The sequence below is a fragment of the Leuresthes tenuis genome, unplaced genomic scaffold (assembly GCF_036924035.1).
Source record: "Leuresthes tenuis unplaced genomic scaffold, fLeuTen1.0.hap1 SCAF_17, whole genome shotgun sequence".
Taxonomy (NCBI): Eukaryota; Metazoa; Chordata; class Actinopteri; order Atheriniformes; family Atherinopsidae; genus Leuresthes; species Leuresthes tenuis.
In genome coordinates this window covers 25,045,895-25,055,049 of record NW_027325371.1, presented here as the reverse complement: position 1 = coordinate 25,055,049, position 9,155 = coordinate 25,045,895, and positions in this window count along the sequence as shown.

Genomic DNA, 9,155 nt, shown 5'->3' with positions numbered 1-9,155 from the left:
AGAGCGGAGGTTTTCGGATACAAGAAGGTTTGAATGTCCCACCATAGTTTGTAAAAAGCGGGTAAGAAAAGGTTCGAATGCCCGACTATACACCATCAAAAGCGGGAGCAGAGGTGTTCCGCTGTAAGACGGTGTGAATGTCCGACCATAGTTGGTAAAAAGCGGGTAAGAAAAGGTTAAAATACCCGACTGTACACAATCAATAGCGGGAGCGGAGTTGTTCGGCTACAAGAAGGTGTGAAAGTCCGACCATGGTTTGTAAAAACCGGGAAGAAAAGGCTCGAAAGCCCGACTATACACCATCAAAAAGAAGGTTTGAATATCCATCAATAATTGCTTTAAAACAAGAAAGTAAATTTTCGAATATCAAACCGCACATGATCATAAGCGGGAGAGGAGGTGTTCGGCTGCAAGAAGGTGTGAATGTCCACCCATAATTCATGAAAAATGGGTAAAAAAAAAGGTGCGAATGCCTAACAATACATTATCAAAAGCAGGTGTGAATGTCAGATCATAATTTGTAAAAAGCTGATGAGAAAGGGTGAGAATGCCCGACTATACACCATCAAATGCGGGAGCGGAGGTGTTCGGCTCTGAGTAGGTGTGAATGTCCGACCATAATTGCTGAAGAATGTGTTAGAAAAGGTAAGAATGCTGGACCATACATCATCAAAAGCGGGAGAGGTGGTGTTCGGCTGCAAAAAGGTGTGACTGTTCGACTAAAGTTTGTAAAAAGTGGGTAAGACAAGGTGCGAATGCCTGACAATGTATGATCAAAAGCGGGAGCGGAGGTGTTCTGCTGCAAGAAGGTCTACATGTCCATCAATAATTGCTAGAAAACATGAAAGAAACTTTTCGAAAATCAAACCGCACATGATCATAAGTGGGATAGGAGGTGTTCAGCTGCAAGGTGTGAATGTCCAACCATAATTCCTGAAAAATGGGCAAAAAAAAGGTGTGAATGGCCAACCATACATCATCAAAAGCAGGAGTGGAAGTGTTCGGCTACAAGAAGGTGTGAACGTCCAACCAAAATATGTAAAAAGAAGTTAAGAAAAGGTTCGAATATCCAACCAAACATAATCAAAAGCGGGAGCAGAGCTGTTCGACTGCAAGTAGGTGTGAATGTCAGATCATAATTTGCAAAAAGCTGATGAGAAAGGGTGAGAATGCCCGACTATACATCATCAAATGCGGGAGCGGAGTTGTTCGGCTGTGAGTAGGTGTGAATCTCCGACCATAATTGCTGAAAAATGTGTTAGAAAAGGTAAAAATGCCGGTCCATACATCATCAAAAGCGAGAGAGGTTGTGTTCGACTGCAAGTAGGTGTGAATGTCCAGCCATAATTACTCACAAACGGGTAAGAAAAGGTAGTAGCCAGACCATATATGATCAAAACAGGGAGCGGAGGTGGTTCAGCTGCAAGAAGGTTTGAATGTCAAACTAAAGTTCAAATATATTAACAAAAGCGGGAGGAGAGGTCTTCGGATGAGAGTGGTTGAAAATTTCCAACCATAATGTATAAAATGCGGTGAAAAAAAAGGTGTGATAGAACACTAAAAGGTGGAGCGGAAGTGTTCGGCTGCAAGAAGGTGTGAATGTCCGACTATATTTGGTGAAAAGCAGGTGAAGCAAGGTCTGAATGCCCAACCTTACATCATCAAAAGCGAGATCAGAGGTGTTTGGCTGCAAGAAGGCCATAGTTTGCCAAAAGCGGGTAAGGTGCGAATGTCCGACTAAATATCAACAAAATTTGGGGCGGAGGTCTTCGGATGCAAGTGGGTGTGAATATCCCACCATACAAGTATGGTGGGTGGAGAGGAAGCTGTGAATAGCCGACCATAGTTTGGAAAAAGCGGGTAAGAAAAGGTTTGAAAGCCCGAACATACACCATCAAAAGAGGGAGCGGAGGTGTTCCGCTGTACGAAGGTGTGAATGTCCAACCATACTTGGTAAAAAGCGGGTAAGAAAAGGTTAATATACCCGACTGTACACAATCAATAGCGGGAGCGGATGTGTTCGGCTACAAGAAGGTGTGACAGTCCGACCATGGTTTGTAAAAAGCCGGTAAGAAAAGGTGCGAATGTCCGACAATGTATGATCAAAAGAGAGAGCGGAGGTTTTCGGATACAAGAAGGTTTGAATGTCCCCCCATAGTTTGTAAAAAGCGGGTAAGAAAAGGTTCGAATGCCCGACTATACACCATCAAAAGCGGGAGCAGAGGTGTTCCGCTGTAAGACGGTGTGAATGTCCGACCATAGTTGGTAAAAAGCGGGTAAGAAAAGGTTAAAATACCCGACTGTACACAATCAATAGCGGGAGCGGAGTTGTACGGCTACAAGAAGGTGTGAAAGTCCGACCATGGTTTGTAAAAACCGGGAAGAAAAGGCTCGAAAGCCCGACTATACACCATCAAAAAGAAGGTTTGAATGTCCATCAATAATTGCTTTAAAACAAGAAAGTAAATTTTCGAATATCAAACCGCACATGATCATAAGCGGTAGAGGAGGTGTTCGGCTGCAAGAAGGTGTGAATGTCCACCCATAATTCATGAAAAATGGGTAAAAAAAAAGGTGTGAATGCCTAACAATACATTATCAAAAGCAGGTGTGAATGTCGGATCATAATTTGTAAAAAGCTGATGAGAAAGGGTGACAATGCCCGACTATACACCATCAAATGCGGGAGCGGAGGTGTTCGGCTCTGAGTAGGTGTGAATGTCCGACCATAATTGCTGAAGAATGTGTTAGAAAAGGTAAGAATGCTGGACCATACATCATCAAAAGCGGGAGAGGTGGTGTTCGGCTGCAAAAAGGTGTGACTGTTCGACTAAAGTTTGTAAAAAGTGGGTAAGACAAGGTGCGAATGCCTGACAATGTATGATCAAAAGCGGGAGCGGAGGTGTTCAGCTGCAAGAAGGTCTACATGTCCATCAATAATTGCTAGAAAACATGAAAGAAACTTTTCGAAAATCAAACCGCACATGATCATAAGTGGGATAGGAGGTGTTCAGCTGCAAGGTGTGAATGTCCACCCATAATTCCTGAAAAATGGGCAAAAAAAAGGTGTGAATGCCCAACCATACATCATCAAAAGCAGGAGTGGAAGTGTTCGGCTACAAGAAGGTGTGAACGTCTAACCAAAATATGTAAAAAGAAGTTAAGAAAAGGTTCGAATATCCAACCAAACATAATCAAAAGCGGGAGCAGAGCTGTTCGACTGCAAGTAGGTGTGAATGTCAGATCATAATTTGCAAAAAGCTGATGAGAAAGGGTGAGAATGCCCGACTATACATCATCAAATGCTGGAGCGGAGTTGTTCGGCTGTGAGTAGGTGTGAATCTCCAACCATAATTACTCACAAACGGGTAAGAAAAGGTAGTAGCCAGACCATATATGATCAAAACAGGGAGCGGAGGTGGTTCAGCTGCAAGAAGGTTTGAATGTCAAACTAAAGTTCAAATATATTAACAAAAGCGGGAGGAGAGGTCTTCGGATGAGAGTGGTTGAAAATTTCCAACCATAATGTATAAAATGCGGTGAAAAAAAAGGTGTGATAGAACACTAAAAGGTGGAGCGGAAGTGTTCGGCTGCAAGAAGGTGTGAATGTCCGACTATATTTGGTGAAAAGCAGGTGAAGCAAGGTCTGAATGCCCAACCTTACATCATCAAAAGCAAGATCAGAGTTGTTTGGCTGCAAGAAGGCCATAGTTTGCCAAAAGCGGGTAAGGTGCGAATGTCCGACTAAATAGCAACAAAATTTGGGGCGGAGGTCTTCGGATGCAAGTGGGTGTGAATATCCCACCATACAAGTATGGTGGGTGGAGAGGAAGCTGTGAATAGCCGACCATAGTTTGGAAAAAGCGGGTAAGAAAAGGTTTGAATGCCCGAACATACACCATCAAAAGAGGGAGCGGAGGTGTTCCGCTGTACGAAGGTGTGAATGTCCAACCATACTTGGTAAAAAGCGGGTAAGAAAAGGTTAATATACCCGACTGTACACAATCAATAGCGGGAGCGGATGTGTTCGGCTACAAGAAGGTGTGACAGTCCGACCATGGTTTGTAAAAAGCCGGTAAGAAAAGGTGCGAATGTCCGACAATGTATGATCAAAAGAGAGAGCGGAGGTTTTCGGATACACGAAAGTTTGAATGTCCTACCATAGTTTGTAAATAGCGGGTAAGAAAAGGTTCAAATGCCCGACTATACACCATAAAAAGCGGGAGCGGAGGTGTTCCGCTGTAAGACGGTGTGAATGTCCGACCATAGTTGGTAAAAAGCGGGTAAGAAAAGGTTAAAATACCCGACTGTACAAAATCAATAGCGAGAGCGGAGTTGTTCGGCTACAAGACGGTGTGAAAGTACGACCATGGTTTGTAAAAAGCAGTTAAGAAAAGGTTCGAATATCCAACCAAACATAATCAAAAGCGGGAGCAGATCTGTTCGACTGCAAGTAGGTTTGAATGTCCAGCCATAATTAATCACAAACGGGGGAAGAAAAGGTAGTATTGCCAGACCATACATGATCAAAACAGGGAGCGGAGGTTCAGCTGCAAGGTGTGAATGTCTGACTATAGTTTGTAAAAAGCGGGTAAGACAAGGTGCGAATGCCCGACAATGTATGATCAAAAGAGAGAGCGGAGGTGTTCGGCTGCAAGGTCTGAATGTCCAACCATAATTTGTAAAAACCGGGTAAGAAAAGGCTCGAAAGCCCGACTATACATCATCAAAAGCGGGAGCGGAGGTGTTCAGCTGCAAGAAGGTGTGAATGTTCGACTAAAGTTTGTAAAAAGCTGGTAAGACAAGGAGCGATGTCCCGACATTGTATGATCAAAAGCGGGAGCGGAGGTGTCCAGCTGTGAGTAGGTGTGAATGTCCGACCATGATTGCTGAAAAATGTGTTAGAAAAGGTAAGAATACTGGACCATATATCATCAAAAGCGGGAGAGGTGGTGTTCGGATGCAAGAAGGTGTGAAAGTCCAACAATGGTTTGTAAAAAGCGGGTAATAAAAGGTTCGAATGCCCGAATATACATCATCAAAAGCGGAAGCGGAGGTGTTCGGATGCAAGAAGGTGTGAACGTCCGACCAAAGTTTGTAAAAAGCAGTGAAAAGCGAGAAAAAGCTTTTCGTGAGTTTTGCATGATTTGGGATTTTGCTTATAAAATGCATTACTTCACTCAAACTATGTTAAAACTGATTTGTCCTTCATATTTACCATGTCTAGAAAGATTTAAACAAAAAAAACAACGTTGTACTTTGCAGTAAAAGAAAGAGCAAATCTAAAGTTTCAGGAATCCGAGTATAAGCCTGCTTTCATGAGTTCTGCACGATTTCGGATTTTGCTATAAAATTAATTGCTTTGCTCAAACCAAGTTAAAACTGCTTTGTCCTTCCATATTCATCAATGTCTAGATCGACTTCAACAAAGAAAAACATTGGACTTTGCAGTAGAAGAAGTTGAAATCCATCTACACATTGATAAATACGAAGGACAAAGCAGTTCCCACTTGCCCATAAGAAAATAAGCTTATTCTCGGATTCCTGATCCTTCAGTTTTGCTCTTTCTTCTACTGCAAAATACAATGTTGTTCTTTGTTGAAGTCGATCTAGACATTGATAAATATGAATGAAAAAGCAGTTTTAACTTGGTTTGAGTGAATGAATTCATTTTATACATAAAATCCGAAATCGTGCAGAACTCATGAAAATAAGCTTATTCTCGGATTCCTAAAACTTTTGATTGGCTCTTTCTTTTACTGCAAAGTACAACGTTGTTTTTTTGTTTAAATCTATCGAGACATCGATACATATGAAGGTAAAAGCCGTTTTAACATAGTTTGAGTGAAGGAATTGATTTTATAGATAAAATCCCAAATCATGCAGAACTCCTCAAAAGGGGCGTATGGCTTAATCACAAGTGTGGCTCTTTCTCATTCAGGGTAGTATGAGGAAGTTTATGCTTGAAATATATGTAGAAATGGGTACATATGAAGGACAAAGCAGTGTTAACTTAGTTTGAGTGAAGGAATTAATTTTATACATAAAATCCCAAATCATGCAGAACGTATGAAAAGAAGCTTATTCTCGGATTCCTGATCCTTCAGTTTTGCTCTTTCTTCTACTGCAAAATACAATGTTGTTCTTTGTTGAAGTCGATCTAGACATTAATAAATATGAAGGAAAAAGCAGTTTTAACTTGGTTTGAGTGAAAGAATTCATTTTATACATAAAATCCGAAATCGTGCAGAACTCATGAAAATAAGCTTATTCTCGGATTCCTAAAACTTTTGATTTGCTCTTTCTTTTATTGCAAAGTACAACGTTGTTTTTTTGTTTAAATCTATCGAGACATTGATAAATATGAAGGTAAAAGCCGTTTTAACATAGTTTGAGTGAAGGAATTAATTTTATAGATAAAATCCCAAACCATGCAGAACTCCTCAAAAGGGGCGTATGGCTTAATCACAAGTGTTGCTCTTTCTCATTCGGGTAGTATGAGGAAGTTTATGCTTGAAATATATGTAGAAATGGGTACATATGAATGACAAAGCAGTGTTAACTTAGTTTGCGTGAAGGAATTCATTTTATACATAAAATCCGAAATCGTGCAGAACTCATGAAAATAAGCTTATTCTCGGATTCCTAAAACTTTTGATTTGCACTTTCTTTTACTGCAAAGTACAACGTTGTTTTTTGTTGAAATCTATCTAGACATTGATAAATACCAGTCGAAACTCTGCTGCCGCTTTTGATAATTTATGGTTGGGCATTCTTACCTTTTCTTACCCGCTTTTTACAAATTATGATCTTACATTCACTTGCAGTCGAACACCTTCTCATCCACTTATGATCATGTGCGGTTGGGCTTTCGCACATTTTCTTACCCATTTTTCAGTAATTATGGGTGGACATTCAGACCTTCTTGCAGCCGAAAACCTCCACTCCTCTTTTGATCATACATTGTCGGGAATTGACACCTTGTCTTACCCGCTTTTTACAAACTTTATATGGTCTGGCAATAGTACCCTTTCTTACCCGTTTGTGAGTAATTATGGCTGGACATTCACACCTACTTGCAGCCGAACACAACCTCTCCCGCTTTTGGTGATATATGGTCCGGCATTCTTACCTTTTCTAACACATTTTTCAGCAATTATGGTTGTAGAATCACACCTACTCACAGCCGAACAACTCCGCTCCCACATTTGATAGTGTATAGTCGGGCATTCTCACCCTTTCTCAACAGCTTTTTGCAAATTATGATCTGATATTCACACCTACTTGCAGTCGAACAGCTCTGCTCCCGCTTTTGATTATGTTTGGTTGGATATTCGAACATTTTCTTAACTGCTTTTTACAAACTTTGGTCGGACGTTCACACCGTCTTGCAGCCGAACACCTCCGCTTCCGCTTTTGATGGTATATAGTCGGGCATTCGAGCCTTTTCTTACCCGCCTATTACTTACTATGGTTGGACATTCAAACCTTCTTGTAGCCGAACACATCCGCTCCTGCTTTTGATGATGTATTATTTGGCATTTGCACCTTTTCTTACCCATTTTTCATTAATTTTTGGTCGGATATTCAGACCTTCTTGCACCTGAACCCCTCTGCTCCCGCTTTTGATGGTGTATAGTCGGGCTTTCGAGCCTTTTCTTCCCCGATTTTTACAAATTGTGGTTGGACATTCAGACCTTGCAGCCGAAAACCTCCGCTCCCTCTTTTGATCATACATTGTCGGGCATTCGCCCCTTGTCTTACACGGTTTTTACAAACTTTAGTCAGACATTCACACCTTGCAGCTGAACCACCTCCATTCCCTGTTTTGATCATGTGTGGTCTGGAAATACTACCTTTTCTTCCCCCGTTTGTGAGTGATTATGGCTGGACATTCACACCTACTTGCAGCCGAAAAACCACCTCTCCCGCTTTTGAGGATGTATTGTCCGGCATTCTAGTCTTTTCTATCACATTTTTCAGCAATTATGATCTGACATTCACACCTACTTGCAGTCGAACAGCTCTGCTCCCGCTTTTGATTATGTTCGGTTGGATATTCAAACCTTTTCTTAACTGCTTTTTACAAACTTTGGTCGGACGTTCACACCTTCTTGCAGCCGAACACCTCCGCTTCCGCTTTTGATGGTATATATTCGGGTATTCGAACCTTTTCTTACCCGCTTTTTACAAACCATGGTTGGACTTTCATACCTTCTTGTAGCTGAACAACTCCACTCCTGCTTTTGATGATTTATGGTTGGACATTCGCATCTTTTCCTACCCATTTTTCAGTAATTATGGGTGGATATTCACATCTTCTTGCAGCTGAACACCTCCTCTCCCGCTAATGATCATGTAAGGTTTGATATTCGAAAATTTCCTTTCATGTTTTAAAGCAATTATTAATGGACATTCACACCTACTTGCAGCCGAACACAACCTCTCTCGCTTTTGATGATGTATGGACCGGCATTCTTACCTTTTCTAACACATTTTCAGCAATTATGGTCGGAGATTCACACCTACTCACAGCCGAACAACTCCGCTCCCGCATTTGATGGTGTATAGTCGGGCATTCTCACCCTTTCTCATCAGCTTTTTGCAAATTATGATCTGATATTCACACCTACTTGCAGTCGAACAGCTCTGCTCCCGCTTTTGATTATGTTTGGTTGGATATTCGAACATTTTCTTAACTGCTTTTTACAAACTTTGGTCGGACGTTCACACCGTCTTGCAGCCAAACACCTCCGCTTCCGCTTTTGATGGTATATAGTCGGGCATTCGAGCCTTTTCTTACCCGCCTATTACTTACTATGGTTGGACATTCAAACCTTCTTGTAGCCGAACACATCCGCTCCTGCTTTTGATGATGTATGATTTGGCATTCGCACCTTTTCTTACCCATTTTTCAGTAATTATTGGTTGGACATTCAGACCTGCTTGCACCTGAACACCTCTGCTCCCGCTTTTGATGGTGTATAGTCGGGCTTTCGAGCCTTTTCTTCCCCGATTTTTACAAATTATGGTTGGACATTCAGACCTTGCAGCCGAAAACCTCCGCTCCCTCTTTTGATCATACATTGTCGGGCATTCGCCCCTTGTCTTACACGGTTTTTACAAACTTTAGTCAGACATTCACACCTTGCAGC